We start from the raw sequence: 20,823 nt of genomic DNA on the forward strand, positions 1-20,823 counted from the left end.
TTATATTCTTCATCATGGTTCTAAATATCAAGTTGATTCTTGCTTTCAGGTAAACTGTTCTCTTATTTTAAGATGATGGAAACATTGTTTCTTTTGCCTGAGACAAAGCCTATTTGTAACAGGATTTTTCCATGCCTCTCCATGTTCCCAAATTGGTCAGGTTCCAATGCCTAAGTATATTTGAATTTAATTCTTCATATCCTTCACCACTCCTCTTTTCTATTTTCAAAGCCCACATCTCTTGGTTTTCCTAGCCCTTAATGATTAGATTTTAAGGTTTTAACTGCTGAGATTCCTTGGGTTCTAATTCAGTAGGTAGACCCAATATGTGAAGATATAAAATATTATACATATATCATTATATAAAAGGGCCATATCTTTTGGCCATATCTTTTGTTCAGAGCAAAAACATTCTTGATATAGTGATTTGAAAAGACAGGCTTCCCTTTCAAAGGGCACTTTTTGATATAGTCATCTATAAAATATGACGATTTCATTATGCTGAGACACTGTAAAGTATGTAAAATAAAGCTGATCAGTTACTGCCTGTCTTGCAAATTTCTGCTGATTCCTCATCTCCCACAGGATGAAGTCAAATGCCAATGAGCAGCCTATGGAACCTTTCAGAATATGGGTTACTGACTACTATTGCTCAGTTTACCCTGTTCTTTTCCACATCAACTCAGCTACACTCCATTCCAGTTTTTTATGAACATTTTGTGTCTCTCCATCCATCACCTGTGATGTTATGTCTACCTTGTCTGAGTAGGTATAAAGACTTGACCTTTAGCTACTTAAAATTTATAAAATCATGCTCAGCAGCAACCCCAGATGTCCTCTATTTCTTACACCAGGACTACTCTCTAGGGATTTATGCCCTGCATTCCCCAGGCTCTTCCTATTCTTTAATTTATCTCCTCAGCCACTTTATTTGTTTCTTTCCTTTTGGTTTTTATGGTCTACTTTCATCAAATTTACCCATAGTTACTTTTTCTCAGTTTCTTTGTAACTTCTTTCTGCTGGTAATTTTACTTCTATCTTTGCTCTGAAATACTAGGCATCCGTAAGAGGCTAATTTGGCATTGTCAGTCCAAATATGTCCGCAAGATAATTTGAAGATTCTAATTTATTTTTCATCAATTCTATTGAAGTGTAATTGACTAAGAATAAAGTTTACATTTTTAAAATATACAGTTCATGTTCTGAAAAATGTGTGTACTCATATAACTGACACATTAATAAAGATAGACCCAGAAAGTTTTCTTGCGTACCTGAAGTTATTCCACTTGCCATCCTTAATATTTGGCCCCTAATGATCTAATTTTTATCACTATTGATTACTTTTGATATTCTAATAACTTATATAAATTGAAGCTTGTAATATGTATACTTTTGTGCCTGGCTTCTTTTCTCAAGGTAATTTTTTGGAAATGTTTTATGGTGTTGATTGTTTGATTATGCTTTTCCTGTAGTTGTTGTTACTGTATAGAACTATATTATATGGATATATCATTTTGTTTATGTATTCACTTGTTTGGGAACATTTTGTTTGCTTCTAGTTTGGGGCTGTTATGAATAGACCTGTTATGTGCATCTCTTTTCCTTTTTCTTGAATAAATACATAGGAGTTAGACTGCTGGGTAAAATAGTAGGTATATGTTTAACATAAGACTCTGCCAAAATATTCTCTAAAGTAGTTGTGACATTGTATGCTCTCAAAGTTCCAGGAGTTCCAGAGCCTAGCCAGCCGTTGGTATTATTGTAGATATTTTCAATTGAGTTATGTTAGTGGTTCTGGTGGGAGTGAAGTTGGTATCTGATGGTAACTTTAATTTGCATATCCTCAGTGGCTTATGATATTGGACAGGTTTTTCATGTGGATATGTCAATTAAATATCTTATTTTGTAAAATGTCATTTGAGACTTTGCACTAACTGTTTTTATAGTATTGTTTGTCTTCTGATTGTTGACCTGAAAGAATTTTGACTATTTTACAGGACATTTTCTAATTAGCTGTTAATTTTTATGAAAGCCTACTACAATTGTAATTGGAATGGCATAGACTTTACAGATCAATTTGAGGAAAATGGACATCTTAGCAATATGAATAAGTCAATCAATGAACATGACAAGTCTCTCCATTTATTTGGGTCTTATTTAATTGCTCTTAGCCATGTTTATAGTTTTTAGTTTAGAAGTCTTTCATATATTCTGTTAAATTTATTTTCATTTTTTTGTTAACACTATTTAAAATAGTATTTTCATTTTCTTCTCCAATTATTTGTTGCTACTATGTATAGAAATACATTTGTTTTATTTAATACTAGCTCTGTGTCCTTCAGCCTTCTTTTTTTGTTAGATTTCTTAAAAAATTTTATGTAGACATCTCTATGTGTATGCAAACAGGCACACACACACACCGACACACACACACACACACACACATATATATATACACTTTTGTATATGCCTTTGATTTATTTTTCTTGCACAAATGCACTAGCTGGGACCTCTAGTACAATATTTAAAATATATGCAAAGAATATACACTCTTGCTTTGTTCTCAATTGTATGAGAAAGCATTTAGTTTTTCATCATTAAATGTAGTACCTAAGTTTTCAGAGCTACCTTTATCAGGTGGAGAAAGTTTTATTCTAATCCTAGTTTGCTGTGAGTTCTTGTCATAAATAAGTGTTGACTTTTATCGAATAGTTTCATCAATTGAGATTATATGATTTTTCACCTTCATGTATGCTTTTCTTGTGTAAAGCCTACATGATCTTAAAATAAGATCCTTTTTCATATTTTGCTGAATTGAGAATTCATTCATTTATTGGTCTCTAACAGTGTCTTTTCCAGATTTCAATCAAATGAATTGGACTCATAAAATGAATTAGGAAGCCATCTGTATACCTCTGGGCATTTTGAAGGTGGATGTGAAAGATAGCATGCTATTTTTCTTTAGTGTTTCATGAAATTCACACAAAAACCCAAATGGATTAATGAATTGCTTCAAAGAAAACCTTTGATGATGAATATAATTTCCTTAATATATTTTGTATATTATTAATTAATTGTGTTAGTCTGCATATTAAATTGTCTACTTTTTTCAATTCATTTTTGACAAATTACATTCCAGAAATTAACAAGTTATCAAATTTATTACATATGTTTATTCATAAAATTCCATATTATCCTCTTAACATTTGTGGTTTCTGCAGTAATCAACTGTTATCCCTAATATTTAAAAGTTTTTTCTATTTTTTACTTGATTAGTATTGTATAGTAAGTTGAATACTGTCTGCCAAAATTCATGTCCACCTTAAACTCCATTATTATTATTCTTTACTGATTAATTATTCACCTTATCATTATACAATGACTCTTTTAATTCTTGGTAATAGCTTCTGTTCTACAGTCTACTTTTATAAATATTAATGTAGCCACACAGCTTCCTTGTGCTTACCATTAACATGATATACCTTTTTTCATGTTTGCTACTTTCAGTCTATTTGTGATTTTAATTTTTAAGTGCATCTCTTGTAGACAGCATGTGGTTGAGTTTTGGTTATTGGTTCAGTCTCTCTTTGCCCCTTAGTTTGGGGTACTCAGGCCATTTACATTTAGTATAATTTTTTTGTTGAGATGGAGTTTTGCTCTTGTTGCCCATGTTGGAGTGCAATGGCATCATCTTGACTCAGTGCAACTTCTGCCTCCTGGGTTCAAGTGACTCTCCTTCCTCAGCCTCCTGAGTAGCTGGGATTACAGATGCCTGCCACCATGCCTGGCTAATTTTTATATTTTTAGTAGAGGCAGGGTTTCACCACATTGGCCAAGCTAGTCTCAAATGCCTGACCTCAGTTAATCCACCCACCTCAGCCTCCCAAAGGCAGGTGGGATTACAGGCATGAGCTATAGTGCCTGGCTCGTTTAATTTTTCATATGATAAAATTACCTGGCCCTGGTAATTTTTTTATATGTTTGAATAGAAGGGCATTCTTTGTTACTTGTTTTCCATTGGTTCCTTTTGTTTTGTTTATTTGTTGCTCCTTTACTGCCTTCTTTTAAGTTAAATTTTTAAAATCTCTTCTGCAATTTTATTTTCTTTCTTGTGTAAGTTATTTCTTGGATGCTTACTTGTACTTTTTATGCCATTATTTAGTGATTACTCTAGGGACAACATTGTGCATTCTTACCTATAAAGTCAATTTCTATTTAAATAGACTATACAATGTCTCTAAGTATGGATTAGCTGGGATCATTAATCTGGACAAAAACAGTCAGACTGTGCCAGTTTATGGTTTTAATCATAAAAATCTGTCAATAAATATATCTATAATCAGGGATTCAAGCAAAACTGATGATTTAAACAGGGTGAGGGTCATTACAAGTCCCTATATTCCTGTTGACACTTGTTTGACCAACTTAAGTAGAGATAATAAGAGGCAAATGCTTAAATGAAAATTTAGATCAAATCAAAATAAAATGAAAAGGCAATAGATGCACTGCAAACTCTTTTGACTAATTTAATAAGTTGAAATTATTTTTATAGCACTAGTTTCTTCATATGTTTGAAATGAAGTCTTTATTTTCAATAAAAAAATCTGCATTTTATCATATGGAATACAGGATCTTTTCCTTAGTTATTTTCCAGAGATGTGTGTTCATGTTATTTTGTGGATTGATTAGAGTGTCAAGAGACAATTCGTCATAAATCTTCTGAAAAGTAATGCATATCACTTCTTATTGTTTCTGTTTACAATATTATCCTATACCATTCTTGGAGTTAAGAGTTTCACTATTTTCTAATTGTCTTAAAAACATAAATTACATTTTAAATTAGCCAATATTAGAGTGGTATGTATGGCTTCATTCTGGGATATAAAGGGCGATGTTATTTTACCACTTATTCAATAAAAGTATATTAGTGTTTACAATGTTCTATATGTTGGTAACATAGAAATCTCGGATAAAACTTTTGTCCTTGATATATTTAATCTAATGATGGCAGAGGTGAGGAGCAAATCAATTAACAATTATACCGTAATTGTATATACTCTGTTAAATAATATATATATATCTGTTAAATAATATGTTAAAAATATGTACTGAGAAGGCAATGGAAATTCAGAGGAAGGAAGTCTAACTTCAGAGTTTTCCCAGAAAAGACTAAGTATCAGTTAACTCTTAATGGATTAGCATGAGCTCCAAAGTAAATGATGGAGAGAAACTTATTACTGTAAATGAAAAACAGCATATACAAGAAACTATGGCAATGAGGAAAGAAAAAGATTTGGTTCATTTAAGAAACTACAGAAAGTTTACAGCGATTTCATGATGAAGAATATTTTTGAGGATTTATGAATGTTGAGGCTAGAGAGGACCCAAATTGGCAGGGTCCGTGCTGAGATAATTTGGATTATAGCTTTGTAATGATGGAGAGAACTGGATGATGCTAAGCAGGAGAGTAATCATATTTACTTTTGGAAGTAACACTCTGGTAAGAGTAGTAAGAAGGACATGTTAAAAGAGGGTAGAGCTGGAATTGAAAGACCAGCTGAGAAATTTTTGCAGTGATTGAGGAGATACTAATGAGTGCTTAACCAAAAGCACTTTCCAAGAGTATGGTGACAGAAAAGATGAGAGAGAGACTGAACAGGTAGAATCACTATGAATTATTTAGTTTTTTTTTTTCTTTCTGCGTATTATAAAGGAAAACTGACTGCAAGTTTTAGCTGGGTTTATCTGCCTTTTGTTTTTCTGAAGAGGGTCTTTAAAATTAGAATTTTACAAATCTAAAACTAAGAATGGCTGGGCTTATATTATGAAGTCAATTTTATATATATACTTCCACTAAAATTACATTAAATATATATTTATGCACATATATGACTATAATGTGAAAAATTATTTAAATATTTTCTGATAGTGGTATTATTAACAGGAGCTTGCTCTACAGACAGAAATAGACATTTTCTTTCATTATACAATGTTTTTCTCTTGTCCTGTACTATTTCAAAACTTTTACATAGTTATTTTCTTTTTTCAGGGATGATATGATAATTAGAGAGAATTCTGTTTTTCTCCATCTGTAACTATTCAAAGATCAGACTTTACTTATCAATCTTCAACCACATATTTTCATAAAATAGCTCTAACAATTATTGCAAAGTGTACAGAAGTACCTAAGCATGGCTACACTCTCTTGCACATAAACTCATGCACTGTCAGGGTCTGATCTGCAGACCTTAACCTGGCGATGGATAACAAATGCACTCAGACACAGATACCCAGTGAAAGAGAGGGCTTAGGGGTCCAGACCACTCACTCATACAGAGAAGGGTCCAGTAAAGAGTTAGCAGCTGCAGCCTTGATCAGCCAGCAAAGGTCTCATTTATTTAATACAGATTAAATGACAAAAGTCTTGAGTAAACACTACTATAGTGAAATTGACATTGTAGACCTCCTGAGTGGAGAGCAGTCAGGCACCCAGGGATAATCAAAGACCACATGAGTAAACAAGCTGTTTAAATACACTCCTCTACATTCTTACATATCTACACCTTAAGCATTTTAGAGAATTTAGCTGCCTTTGGCTAAAGCTTTTAATGAAGATGTAAACCCCCTGGCATTCCAAGAAGGTTTGTGACTATTTTCTATAACTATTTTTATAATTTTTACTCTAAAACTTTTCCCACTATCCTGACTAAACCCCTACAATGCATCAAGAGTTTGTGTGGAAGAAATTTTAGTAGACTGGGGATTTTTTTTTACTACATCACTTTGAGGTAGGGTGGAAAGAAGGAAAATTACAAGCCTAAATGTGTTTTCAAAAGTCTTTCTACACTGCTTTTCATTTGTTTTTTCGACAGGCCTAGCCACTTTGCTTTCTAATTTTTGGTCCATGTTATGCCTATGTATGCCTGATTCCTTCCAGAATTTGGAATTTGTGAAACTCAGTCTTGTTTATTCACAAATGTATTGTTTCACATTGTACCATACATCTTGATATAGTCATAGAGTTTACTTTTTTGTTATATAGAATACAAGATATGTCCTTTCAAAATAATGTCACTAATCTCATCTAAATGAGATTCTCTCCTGAAAGCCTCATTTCTTGCTAACTGTTAAGAACAAGGTGTGGAATACTCAGAACTTACAGTCTAAGAGACAGTCTTCTAAATATACCCAAGCTACTTACAAACTATGTATCAAAGACATATTATTTGCCCTTCCTGAAACTTGGTTTATGTATCTATTAATGGGGATAATCTCATCTAGTTTGCATGATTGTTAGAAAAATGAAATAAAAAGTTTTATATGATGTTCATAACATAACTCACTAGCTGATATAGGTTTTCGAATCGTGTTTTTCTTGTTTACTCTTTTCTGCAAGAAATTCTGTGGTTAATCCTTTCCTTCAATGCCTGGTTGGTACTTCTCAACTGGAAAGGCACTTCTCCCTAAGTTAAATCAGGATCACCGTGGTTATTTTAAGGTTTGGAGGCCACTACTGTCTCTGTGGTTGGGGGATACAGATACTTGATACCCTGAAAGTAAATAGTCTGCTGGACCTCTTTATATCTGAAGGTATTACCTAGCCCCAGTTTATATAAAATATGTTCTGCATGGAATTAATATACATTGAAGTTTCGATACATGCAATTCCTATGCACTTGAGAGAAGATTTCATGTGTATGGATAGAACCTTCCTAAGATTTCTCAACAATTTTGGAAATAGTGTCACTAATGACTGTTCTGAAATTAAGTTACAAAAAGACACAGCCATGTTGGTCTGCTTTTGTAGTTTTTGGTATCCGTTGTATTTTTGTTTGTCTGTTTTGGTATATAAGTTTGCTTCATCATTTCTTTCATGGAAGTTGTGCCAGGATGACTAATATATTTAAAATACATTTTTAGTATAAATTCTTATTTATATGACTTTTAGGTCACTCATTGAATGGTTTAAAAATATTTTTGCAAATATACTATATATCTATAGGTTGTATTTCAGAATTTTAGATGAGTGATTATGTTATATATTTATTTAATTTGGTCCGATGGCTTGAGAACTCACTAAAGAACTGGATAGTATAAGGCCCAGGCCACTTTTCTTATACTATCCTGTCCTTAGTGAATTGAGGACCAGGTCTAGGAGATTCTCATCAACTAATTATAAGCTGTTTGTCAGTGACATCCTGGTGAATATTGCCTACTCTGACTGGTTAGTGCCTGTTATTGTCTTAGCCTCAGGAAGGGTGACCCACTAGGTTTGCCCTCTAATTGTTGCTGAACTTATGGTACTGACCCAAATATCTGTGAATTTGAAAAACTTGATGAAAGAAGCCTTATAAAAGAATTACTTTTCAAGCCCTCAAGCCATCTCATTACTCCATTATTTCCCTTTAGCTACCTTCATTTCTGTTCCAGCTTCCTCTGAAAGTGGGAATTTAATCTGTTCACTTTTACACAACTGCCTTCTAAGTTAAAATTACTTGCATTAAGTCATTTCAAGTCTCCTTAATTTCCTATGAGAATAAGTATGACTTTTTCAATTTTGATGAGTAATATGAGACACAGCTTACAGCCAGTAAATTCTACAGCAATATTCGTACCACCTCTGATTTATATTTTAGTTTTTTAATAATACACTCTAGCAAACTATGTGACACTTTCATTACTGTCTACATGCTTGGGGTTAAAGATGAAGCTTGCTTGCTATAAGATGACTTTTAAAAAGGCAGAGTGTGTATACTTTGATTCCCAGTTTTATGTTTATTTTCAAAAATGTTATGAATGAATTTCAGAATGTTTGAACAATAGTATTTCCCCCTCCTGACAATAAGAATATGTATGTAAACTAAATAACTGGGTTTGTCACAAGATAAATATTAATGGCACACGAAAAACTGAATTATTTAAATTTTTTTTGCAGCAATTTTACCAACTCTGTGATCCTCTGAGTAGAATTATTTTCACATGACTTTTCTGTTAAGGGGTGTGAGTATTGGGAGGTGAATATGTGTGTCTGTATGAATAAATACACATTTTTTTCTCTATGAAATATGTATTTTATTTGAGTATAGAGATTTACCATTGTGCTGTGGGAAATTTTTCTCTTTTACATAGTTAAAACAGAGCTTCCCATATTTCCTAGGGCCTTTGTGGGGGGGTATGTCTTTCACTTCTGGCTCATGGATTTTAATTCTACTCACTATTCCATAGAACTGTGAATTCCTAGAGGAAAGCACATTCTCTATAGTAAATAAATGGAACTCGAATCTATCATCTTTAAAAGACTGAACCACGGTTAGAAAGAAAAAACTTAGAGCAAGATATAATTGGCTAGGATTGAGAGTGTGTGTTGTTAAACAGTAAATTTTATACTGGATTTTAAAGGAAGAAGTTACAGAAACTTAAAAGCCAGAGAGGAAATCCCATCAGGAATGGGTGGACTAACTTGCTGGGAAAGACAGGGAACACTGATTTTTTTTAATTGCTATATGATTAATTCTATTTTCAGTTTTATCCTTACTTTTGCTGGTATAGACATAATTTTCAAATGGGTTTGAATTTTTTGATACATTTTATAACTCACTGTTATAGTTAGCATCAAAATTCTCCAGTGGCATCTTTATATATCAAGGGCTTTGAATGATGTGATTGTGATTACTGATTGGCAGTAAAGCATCTGAAATTACCATGTTTCTATGGCCAAAAAGTGCCACCTCTTAATTTGGGCCTTATATTAATAATCTGGAAATATTTTCATTTGCAAGGTAGACTTCCCACCTGTTATATGCTTTTTTTGGTATATTTTATTAAAAAATTTCTAGTACTCTGAAATGAAGAGCTAGGATTTCAAACATATATCAGAGTATGGGCCCAGATGAGAATTTAACATGTATCTAAAAGTCTTTCTCCCTTATCTCTCATGGCCTAAAAGCTTAGAAATACTTGTGTGTGTGTGTGTGTGTGTGTGTGTGTGTGTGTGTGTGTGTGTGATTTGGTTTTAAATTAAGTGAATAACTTTCTTTAGTCGTTATTTAGGGACTTTACTCTTAGATTTTTAGAACCTTGGTGAAAAAGATTAGCTCACATATTTTGTCTTAGGTATTACATGTCAGAAATTCTAAATTCGCCTTCTTTCTCTTAACAATTGTGTTTTTACCCTACTTTTGTGTTATCAGCATACTTTGTGTTTCATTCAAAAGATATTTTGAAGGGAGGGATTATTTTTGTGATAATATTAATCTTTTGCAGAGAAACAATGGTCTTTTTTCAAACTGAATGATTTATTTGAAGTTTGACTGTCAAAATAATGCTTAAATTTCCCCTTGGCTGGCTATTTACAGATAATTCTACCTAATGATTGAAGGTATAGGAGATCCATCCTTTTGTTTAGAATATAGTTACTAGTGTAAATGAAATAAATGACTTAGTAGAAAGATCCAGACAAATCTTAGTAGCATGTTGTCATGGTTAATTTTAAGTGTCAACTTGACTGGATCACAAATTACCCAGACATTAGACTAAACATTGTTTTTGGCTATGCCTGTGAGGGTATCTCTAGATGGGATTAGCTATTTTTTCTTCTTTTTTTGTCACTCAGCCTCCAGGCTTGATAGCAGTAGTTCTATCTCAGTTCACTGCAACCTCCACTTCCAGGGATTAAGTAATACCCCAACCTCAGCTTCCCGAATAGCTGGGGCTACAGGTGTGCATCACCACACTTGGCTAATTTTTGTATTTTTCATAGAGACAGGGTTCACTGTGTTGCCAGGTTGGTCTTGAACTCCTGGACTCAAGCAATCCACCCATGTTGGCCTCTCAAAGTGCTGGGATTACAGGTGTGAGCCACCATGCCTGGCAGGAATTAGCATTTTAATTGGTAGCCTGAGTAAAGCAGATCATTTCTCTCCAGTGTAGGCAGGCGTCTAGACTGTTGATGACCTAAATAGAAAAAAAGGCTGACGGTGAGAGAATTCACCCCTTTGGCCTAAATGCTTGGGTTGGACATTGGTCTTCTGTCCTCAGACTGAGACACTGTTGGCTCCCCTGGTTGTCAGGTTTTCAGGCTTGGAATGATTTACAACATAGGCATTTCTGGCTCTCCAGCTTGTGGATGGCACATCATAGGACTTCTCAGCCTCTACAATTGCATGAGCTAATTACTGATAATAAACCTCATTTGGAATAAATATATATACAATCATGTGCTACCTTATGACATTTCAGCACATGATTGACTGCATATATGGTGGTAGTCCTATATTAGTCTGTTTTTGCACTGCTATAAGAAATACCTGAGACTGGGTAATTTATAAAAGAAAGATTTATTGACTCACAGTTCTGCATGGCTAGGGAGGCCTCAGGAAACTTACAATTATGGTGGAAGTTGAAGGGGAAGCAAGAACCTTCTTCACTTGGCTGCAGGAGAGACAAGAAGCAAGAGCAGGGAAAACTCTCCTATAAAACCATCAGAACTGTGAGAACTCACTCACTATCATGATAACAGCATGGGGAAAACTGGGCCCATGGTCCAATCACCTCCTACCTGGTTTCTCCATCCACACATGGGGATTATGGAGATTGCAAATCTAGATGAGATTTGGGTGGGGACATAAAGCCAAACGACGTCAGGTCCCATAAGAGTATCATACTGTATTTTGACTATACCTTTTCTATGTTTCAAGATTTTTAGATACATGAATATTTACCATTGTTCTACAATCACCTACAGTATTCAATATAGTAATATGCTGTGTAGGTTTTTAGCTTAGGAGCAAAGAATACACCATATACCATTTGGGTTTGCATATATATTCTCTATGATAGCACAATGGCAAAATCACCTAACAACACATTTCCCAAAACATTTCTCTGTGTTTAAGCAATGCACAACTCTCTCTATATATTTGTATATTTATTTATGCATGTATGTCAGTTAATTGTGTTGAACTTCAGTTTCTTTATGATGAGAATTGGCGATGATGACTTCCTAACAATGTTGTTTATATTGAGAAGTAATATATGGAAAGAGCCTATTTAAGTGCTTTGAGTACTACTGAAACTCACTAAGGAATATGTCTTGTGTCAAACAAGAAAAATGTCATAAATGACTTCATGATTCTGGGACCCTCAAAGGTCAATGTTATGGTCAAGGATAATTAAAAGAGAAATAACAATGATTGGAAAATAGGTAAGAGGTTAAGTGGCTGGCAAAGCAAAAATAGATTTTTATTAATGCAACTATGAGAAGTTCACTCACATTTGACACTGAGCATGCTGAGGCCTTGGTCATAGTCTTTCTGTTTTTCTTAAAGAGTAGAAAGAAGGAAACCAGATCAACCTAGGTTTTCTTTTTTTTTTTATTCTTCCCTGACATAAATTTATCATTAGTGAACTCAAGTGATTTAAAAACTACATCTGGATTTTTCCTTGATTATATTAGGCTTTTATGTCGTAGTTGGCATTTTGGAGATAATTTCAGGAGTTGAGAATCCTGCGGATAATACAATTTGTAGAGTCAGTTTTTTTTCTTAAAATGAAAGATTTACTTAAATGACTGAAAGCTCAGCTTTTCAATATGAGGTGTAAGTATCTTATTCAGTCTTCACTTTACCCACACATACTATGTAGCCCTTCCCTTCCTCAATGACTAGCAAGAAATCCTCTGCTATACAGAACTTGCTCAGATTCCAGGAAATGTTCCGGTATCTCTCTTTGCTTTGCCCACAAATTGTGCCCTTTCTTTCCAAGGACACCTAGAATAATCTCTTTATTCAACTTAGATTCTCTTATCAGAGCAAGAAATTGTAGCAGCTCTGGCTCCCTGCCTTGCAAAATCTCAGAGTGAAAGAGCTAAAAAGGGTCTGGCTACCTGCTGAGATATTGGATGCTTTGTGTTATGGGTTGCAAGAGAGTGGAAAAAATATTGGCAGAATGGATTTAATATCTGAATTAATTATGCTGTAACTAGATTACATACAGTTTTAAATTTTTTTAAAATAAAAATTACTATCTGCTAACTCTATTTAGTGCCAAGTAAAATGGTTAAGAACTGTATTTGAATCATGTCAACATTATAGTATCTTATCCAGGTAATTTATTTGATTATTACTAATGCAGATGTCACTGGAAGCCTTGTTCATTTATTAGAGTTTGCAGCTTAGTGAAAATAGGCCTGCTACCATTTGGACTTTTACTATGAAGGGAGAAGATGAATTTGGACTTCAGTATTATTAACCATGACAGAGGTTTAATTTTTAACAAAACGTATGTGCATGTAATGTTTTTAAGGCACCAAACTACAGATATAAAGAAGCTCCCTTATAACAGCAATAATATTTTACCTATTAAGAGCACTTAGAGACAGTAAATATACCTACACAGGTGGCCTGGGTTTTGCATATTAACTAAAAGTTTTTGTTGCTATTACTTCAGGAACAAAGCAAAAGAAAATACTATCAGTAGATGTGTTTCTTTGTGTTTAGATCATTCTATTGCAGTTATGTCCTTACTAACCACAGTCTTTTTAAAATTTCATGTTATTTATTTATTTATTCGAAAAGATACTGTGATTTTGTTCATGGCACAAAACAGCTGCCTGATTTTCAAAGAGCGCAATAGGGACTGTGATTGTAAAGTAAGGCTGTAGATTTGAATGAGCATCGGTTAAACTACAGGATAAAGAAGAGAGCTATTTGGTCTCAGTAAGTTATCCACTGAATTGGCAAGAGAGTATTATAAATAGAATGTTTCTAATTGAAGGAAACAAGGCTTTAGCTAATTGGAATAAACATTTGGCCACCAGGTTACATGGAGCTCAACAGAGCATGTTCCTTGCCATATCCTCAGCCTGTTTCTGAAGTCACAAGTTATGCATTTCTAATCTGCCACCTTGGATACGATGAGGCTTCTCATAAAATGTCTTGAGCATTACCACTGTCTTATAAACAGCAGTATAATCGGTGAATGGCAAATATGTTAGCAAAACCTTATGGATGCAGTGGTGTTGGGTGATCAATTGGCTGCAAAAGTCTGAAAAAGGTATTCAGGATGGGATCATTTCCAGACATTGTGTTCTTGGATCATTGATTCAGCTCTGCTCAGCTTCCACATGGCATGCAAGCAACACAGAGTAATTATTCCAAAAGCTCAATCTTGCATGCTGGCTGATACTACTATCACAGCAAGAAGTGGTTTCTTGAGAAAATCTGCCTTTGCAGTGTCTCAGCCACCAGCTCAGGAAAAGCAGGCCATTCAAACCTCAATCTTTTCACTTTTCATTTTTAACATGAGACCTTTCTAGTAGTAAATTAAGCTTCCACATTAATGTCTAACAGTTTTGGGCTTTAATTAAGAAAAATAACCTAAAAGCTAGACGATTATCAGTGTTTCTCTCTGTATGGTCTCATTCCCATCCCTCTGAGTCTGTTTTTCATTCTTGTTTGCCGTAGCATTTTTCTTGCAAAATAAAACACACATCAGACTCAGAAAATAAAAATAAGTAACTAAATTATTCCCAAAATAAAACCAAGATAACAATAACCTGAATCAAGAAATAGTATATTTTAGCACCTCAGAAAGCGCTCTTGTGTCCTTTTGCAATCACCTCTTTCCTTCCCTTCTGAAGATAACTATTACTGTTGTAAATGGTGATTACTTTCTTTGTCATTTAATCACTTAGGCATACTTAAACACTAACAGTTGGTTTTAATTATTTCTGAACTTTATTTAACTTGAACCATATTATGTGTGTGATGTTGTGTTTGGTTCCTTTAATTCGTCACTTTGTTTGTGTAATTTATCTATGTTTTCCTAGTTGCATTTTATTTTCATTAAGAGTTAGTATTCTACTATATAATTATCTTACAATCATGTATTTTTTTTTTGTTAGTGAACATCTAAATTGTTTTCAGTTTTGAGTTCATATTTGTCAGGATTTTCCAAATAAAACCAGTAAGATATACATACATATAGGTGTGGGGAGGAGGCAGAAAAAGAGAGATTGATTTATTGATGGATTTGAAGGCAATTGTTCATGTGATTATAGAGACGGTTAAGTCCAAACTCTGCAAGATAGATTCATAGGCTGGAGTCCCAGGGGAAAGTTTGTTGCAGTCTTGAGGTGATCTGGGGGCAGAATTTCTTTCTTCATGAGGGTCCAGTCTTTTATCCTAAAGCTTTCAACTGGAGATGGAAAGAGTGGAGATTCACCTGCTTTATTGTTCTGCCTTTGCTCGTTTACCAAAGATCACTTGACTATGTTTATGTTGGTGTATTTCTGGGTCTTCCATTCTTTTCCATTGATCTACTTGTCTGTTATTTAATTAATACAATACTGTCTTTGATTATTGAAACTTCATATTAATTCTTATAATTGAGAAGAATCTGTTGTCCAACTTTTTTCCTCTTCTTCAATATTGTATTTGCTATTCTGGGTCTTTTGTCTGCCTTCATAAATCTTAGAAGCAGTTTTTCAGTATTCACAAAATAACTCACTAAGGTTTTACTAGAAATTGCATTGAATTATGTAGGTTAATGTAAGTTGGGAAGAAATGACATCTTGACAATATTGCATCTTTTTATTTCAAATAAAGTAATTTCAAAATAAAATTGTTATTTTGATTTTTCCATCAGAATTTTATGGTTTTTCTTGAATAGATCTTGTACATATTTTGCTAAAATTATATCTACATATTTTATTTTTGGAGTGTGCTACCACAAATTTTACTGTTTTTATTTCAAATTTCAATTTTATTGTCTTAACATCATTGATAGGTTCTTGCAAATTGCAACTTTAAGTAAAAGGACATATGAATTAAAAGAAAAAACAATTTTTTCCCTCATGAACATTTTAACAAAGCAACACAAATGAAATGTTATTCAAAAATCTGCTGTACATTGTTTCACTTAAAGTTACAGTTTCAAAAACCTATTGACAACCTTAAGACTAAATGTATGTTAGAAAAGGATGGGCTTTCGTATATTAACCTTGTGTCATGTAACCTTGCCATATGTAGCTGTTGATTAGTTCCAGGAGAATTTTGTCAGTCTTTTTGGATTTTCTGTATATTCGTGTCATTTGCGAACAGTTGTATTTATTTCCTAATCAGTAAATCTGTTACTTCCTTTTTTTTTATTTTATTGCGTTAACTAAGACTTCATTCTTGACTTACTCCTGATCTTATCAGAAAAGCTTGGAGTTTCTCACTATTAAGTATAAAGTTATCAGTAAGTATTTTGTAGATATTCTTCATTAGCTTGAGAAAGTCGCCCTCAATTCCTAGTTTACTGAGTGTTTTTTCTGTTTTTTATCATAAATGAGTGTTGGATTTTGTCAAATGCTTTTTCTATATGGCCTTGTTAGTTTTTATTCTTTTTCCTGTTGATATAACAGATTAGTTTTTTCAATAGTCAATTAGCCTTGCATGCCTGGGATATATCCCACCTAATCAGACGTATAATTATTCTTATACATTGTTTAATTTGCTAAGAATTTTTGCATTTATTTTTGTAGAAGATATTCATCTTTAGATAATGTCTTAAGACATTGATCATCTAGATCCTTTTAATGTCTTTGTGTGTTTTTTTTTTTTTTTTTGGTGTTGGGATAAAGCCAGTCTCATCAAAGGAATTAAGAAACAGTTCCTCTGCTTCTACGTTCTCAAAGACATTTCAAGAATTGGTACTTTTTTTTTTTAATTTTTGGTAGAATATACCAGTGAACTCATCTAAGCCTGCTGTTTTCTGACTTAGAAAGTCATTAATTATTGGTTCAGTTTCTTAATAGATACAGGTCTATTCAGATTGTCTAATTCTTTTTGTGTGAGTTTTGACATATTGTGTTTTTTCAAGTTCTTGACCCAAATCTTCCAGGCTATTTAATTTGTGGACATAGAATTGTTGATAGTATTTATTATCCTTTTTATGTGCATGAAATATATATTGTTGTCCCATTTTATCTCTGATATTGGTAATCTGTGCCCTCTTTATTTTTTTGCCTGTTTAGAGTCTCATTCATTTTATTTATTTATTGGGTTCATTGATTTTTTTATTTTCAATTTTAGCAGGCCCTGCTCTAATTTTTATTATTCCTTTTTTTCTGCTTACTTTGGATTGAATGTATTCTTCTTTTTCTAGTGTCCTAAGGTTGGTTAGTGCTTTCTGATTCTGGTTAAGAATTTTTGACAATGATTAGTAACTGTTATATCATATTAGATGTCACATATTATATGTTAAATATTAAATATATACAATCTTATAATCCCAGCACTTTGGGAGGCTGAGGTGGGTGGATCATGAGGTCAAGAGATCGAGACCATCCTGGTCAACAAGGTGAAACCCCATCTCTACTAAAAATACAAAAATTAGCTGGGCATGGTGGTGCTACTCCCAGCTACTCGGGAGGCTGAGGCAGGAGAATTGCATGAACCCAGGAGGCGGAGGTTGCGGTGAGCTGCTATCGTGCCATTGCACTCCAGCCTGGGTAACAACAGCAAAACTCCATCTCAAAAAATATATATATATATTATCCCATCATCATTTTTTAAATAAATTAAATCTGTTTTTCTTTTAAATCAACTGTTATGCAGTGTTGTCTTTTTCTTAAATATCCATATATACATGGGTTTGTGTTGAGGATTTTTATTTCATTAGTCTATTTCTCTCTTATTGCGCTGATCCCACTCTGTCATAACTACTGTGCTTTATAATGTATGTATAGTAAGGTTTTGTTTGAGATACAAGGTAGAGAATCAGTTTCAATTTTTTCTTGGGGATAACCAGTTGTTATGAGGACTATTTTTTGTATAGTACAAAATTTCTGCAGTTATCTGAAATATCAACTTTGTAATTCAAATATTAAAAATATATATATATGTCTATTTGTATATTCTTTACTTCATTTCATTGGTCAGTATTTTTTAAGGACTCATATAAGTTACTATAGTAAATTATATACTATTTAAGGACTATAAATAGTAACTTACCTACAATAAAAAGAAACAAATGAAAAGGTTAAAATAAAATAAAAGAATTATTTACCTCATGTTGCTGGTTGGGCATATTGATAAATTACTGGTTAAAGGATTTTGGACTACTTAACTATATACATAGCAGTTATGCCATAGAGGAGGAGCCATGTATTTTAAGATTTATTTTTTTCTAGCTGTTAACCCTATGGATATTTCTGTTTCAGGTCAGCATCACGGAAGTTTCTGTTTCCACATCAGCATCTGCATATGTAGATCCATGACTCTTGAGAAGTGAAAATTTAGAGAGGTAAGTTCATGAATAAAAGATAAGCAAAATTATTTTCACTAGACTTTGAGGTGCAGTTGGGATTTGGGACATATTGTTTTACATAAATCATCAAACTTTGATCTGTGCCCTCTGTTTCAAGACTGAAGGAATTCTCAGCACTGTTTTTTCTTGAGCTCTATGTGAATTGCAACTTCTTGTATCTGTTCCCAAAAGATAACTCATAAATGAAAAACGTTTAATGACATTAATGAATCATACAATTGGTGAACTTAAAAATCAAAATTCCTTGATCAGGGTAAAAATCATGATACCTAATACCTTTAGCACTTGTTACTACATTGTTCTAAGTACTTTGTGTGGAATAATTTCTTTAAACTTTACTACCATACGGCAAAATAGGTGTTCTATGTTTTGGATGAGGTTAATTAATTTCCTTAGGTCACACAAGTTATTAATTTGCATCCATAAAACATGACTTCAGAATATAGTCTCTTAACTGTCACATTCAACTTCCTCAAAGTTAGTAACAAGGTAGTCAATTAAAGTTCTGGTTTTCTATTCCAAGATCATTATCAGATGCTTTGTCAAAGAATAGACAGTCTGGTAGATATTTACAGTAACTGGTATATATGTATGCATTGTTTTAAAAGATATCACAATGGGTCTCACTAATCAGTAATTAAGATATTCAATTAGTATTTTCTTCTTCTCTCTCTCATTTGATTCCTTTATTTGCCAGCTACCATAATTTAGTGCAGGATTTGGCCTATATTCATTTTTATTCACTATAAACCTACTGACTTCCTAAACTTTGCATACTTACTGCCAGCCAACTTTATTATTTTATGAAGTTAGAAAAGCTGGATCTTTCCTGTTTCACTGAGATAAAAGTCTCTTGGCTTCCTCTACTCCACTGTGATCAGGATAACCTTATGGAATTTTCTCTTAATTTTGTTGCTTTTTATATAATAAGGAATCACATTTTGAGATATGCAATATATCAGAAGTAGAGTAGTCATTAATTGGCAGTGGGTTTACTATATGAGATAGGATATTAGTTAATAGCAAACAATGAAGCCATATCTACCTGGGTTCAAGTCCTAGCACTCTTTTAGATACATGACCTTAAGTAATTAAAAAAAAACTTACGGTGCCTCTAATTTCTCATTTATAAATGCAAAGGTGATGACACTCATTTTAAATATATACTAGCCTTGTTATAATAATTAAATGAATTAACATATATAAAATGAATTCTGCCTTTCACAGGGTATGTGTCATATAATTACTAACTTGTGTTATTACTAGTCTTTTTTTGAGTTAGAAAACTTTAATTTTAATGGAAAAAGATATGTATATATACACATACATATACACATACATGTATAGTTACAAACTGTAACAATGATAAATGAAAAGTCATTATGTGGTAAAGGAATAACATGGTTTGTCTGTGTCCCCACCCAAAATTATCTTGAATTGTAATCACCATAATTCCTATGTGCCAAGGACTGGACCAGGTAGAGATAATTGAATAATGGGGATGGTCTTTCCCATGCTGTTCTCCTGATAGTGAGTGAGTCTCATGAGATCTGATGGTTTTATGTCTCTGGTATTTCCCCTGCTTGCACTCACTCTGTCCTGCCATCCTGTGAAGAAGGTGCCTGCCTCTTTGCCTTCCACCGTGATTGTAAGTTTCCTGAGGCTTCCCAAGCAATGTGGAACTGTGATTCAATTAAGCTTCTTTTTTTTGAGACAGAGTTTTGCTCTTGTTACCCAGGCTGGAGTGCAATGGCGCAATCTCGGCTCACCGCAACTGCTGCCTCCTGGGTTCAGGCAATTCTCCCGCCTCAGCCTCCTGAGTAGCTGGGATTACAGGCACATGCCACCATGCCCAGCTAATTTTTTGTATTTTTAGTAGAGACGGGGTTTCACCATGTTGACCGGGATGGTCTCGATCTCTTGACCTCGTGATCCACCTGCCTTGGCCTCCCAAAGTGCTGGGATTACAGGCATGAGCCACCATGCCCAGCTTAAGCTTCTTTTTTTTTTTTATAAATTACCCAGTGTTGGGTATTTTTTCATACCAGTTTGAGGATGAACTAATAGAGTAAATTGGTACTGAGAGTTGGGTGCTGCTGTAAAGCCTGAAAATATGACAGTGACTTTGGAACTAGGTAGCAGGCAAAGGTTGGAACCGATTGGAAGGCCAAGAAGAGAGGAAAATGTGGGAAAGTTTGGAACTTTCTAGAGATTCGGAGGGCTCAGAAGATAGAAAGATATGGGAAAGTTTGGTACTTCACAGAGACTTCTTGAATGGCTTTGACCAGAATACTAATAGTTATATAGACAATGAAGTCCAGGCTGATATGGTCTCAGATGCAGACGAGGAACTTGTTGGGAACTGGAGTAAAGATCACTCTTGTTATGCATTAGCAAAGAGACTGGCAGCATTTTTCCCCTTCCCCAGAGAGCTGTGGAAATTTAAACTTGAGAGCGATGATTTAGGGTATCTGGCAGAAGAAATTTCTGATCAGCAAAACATTCAAGAGG

General features: G+C 33.7%; 1 long non-coding RNA gene across 1 annotated transcript in view; it reads left to right on the forward strand.

Moving 5' to 3' along the window:
* LOC144577568 (uncharacterized) overlaps positions 1 to 20,823 on the forward strand; it is a 695,104-nt gene that overhangs the window by 444,768 nt on the left and 229,513 nt on the right. The window contains exon 4 of the long non-coding RNA XR_013521736.1: positions 18,206 to 18,288. This is a non-coding gene — a long non-coding RNA (uncharacterized LOC144577568). The remainder of the gene's footprint in view (positions 1 to 18,205; positions 18,289 to 20,823) is intronic.

This window comes from Callithrix jacchus, chromosome 8 (genome assembly GCF_049354715.1).
Source record: "Callithrix jacchus isolate 240 chromosome 8, calJac240_pri, whole genome shotgun sequence".
Classification (NCBI taxonomy): Eukaryota; Metazoa; Chordata; class Mammalia; order Primates; family Cebidae; genus Callithrix; species Callithrix jacchus.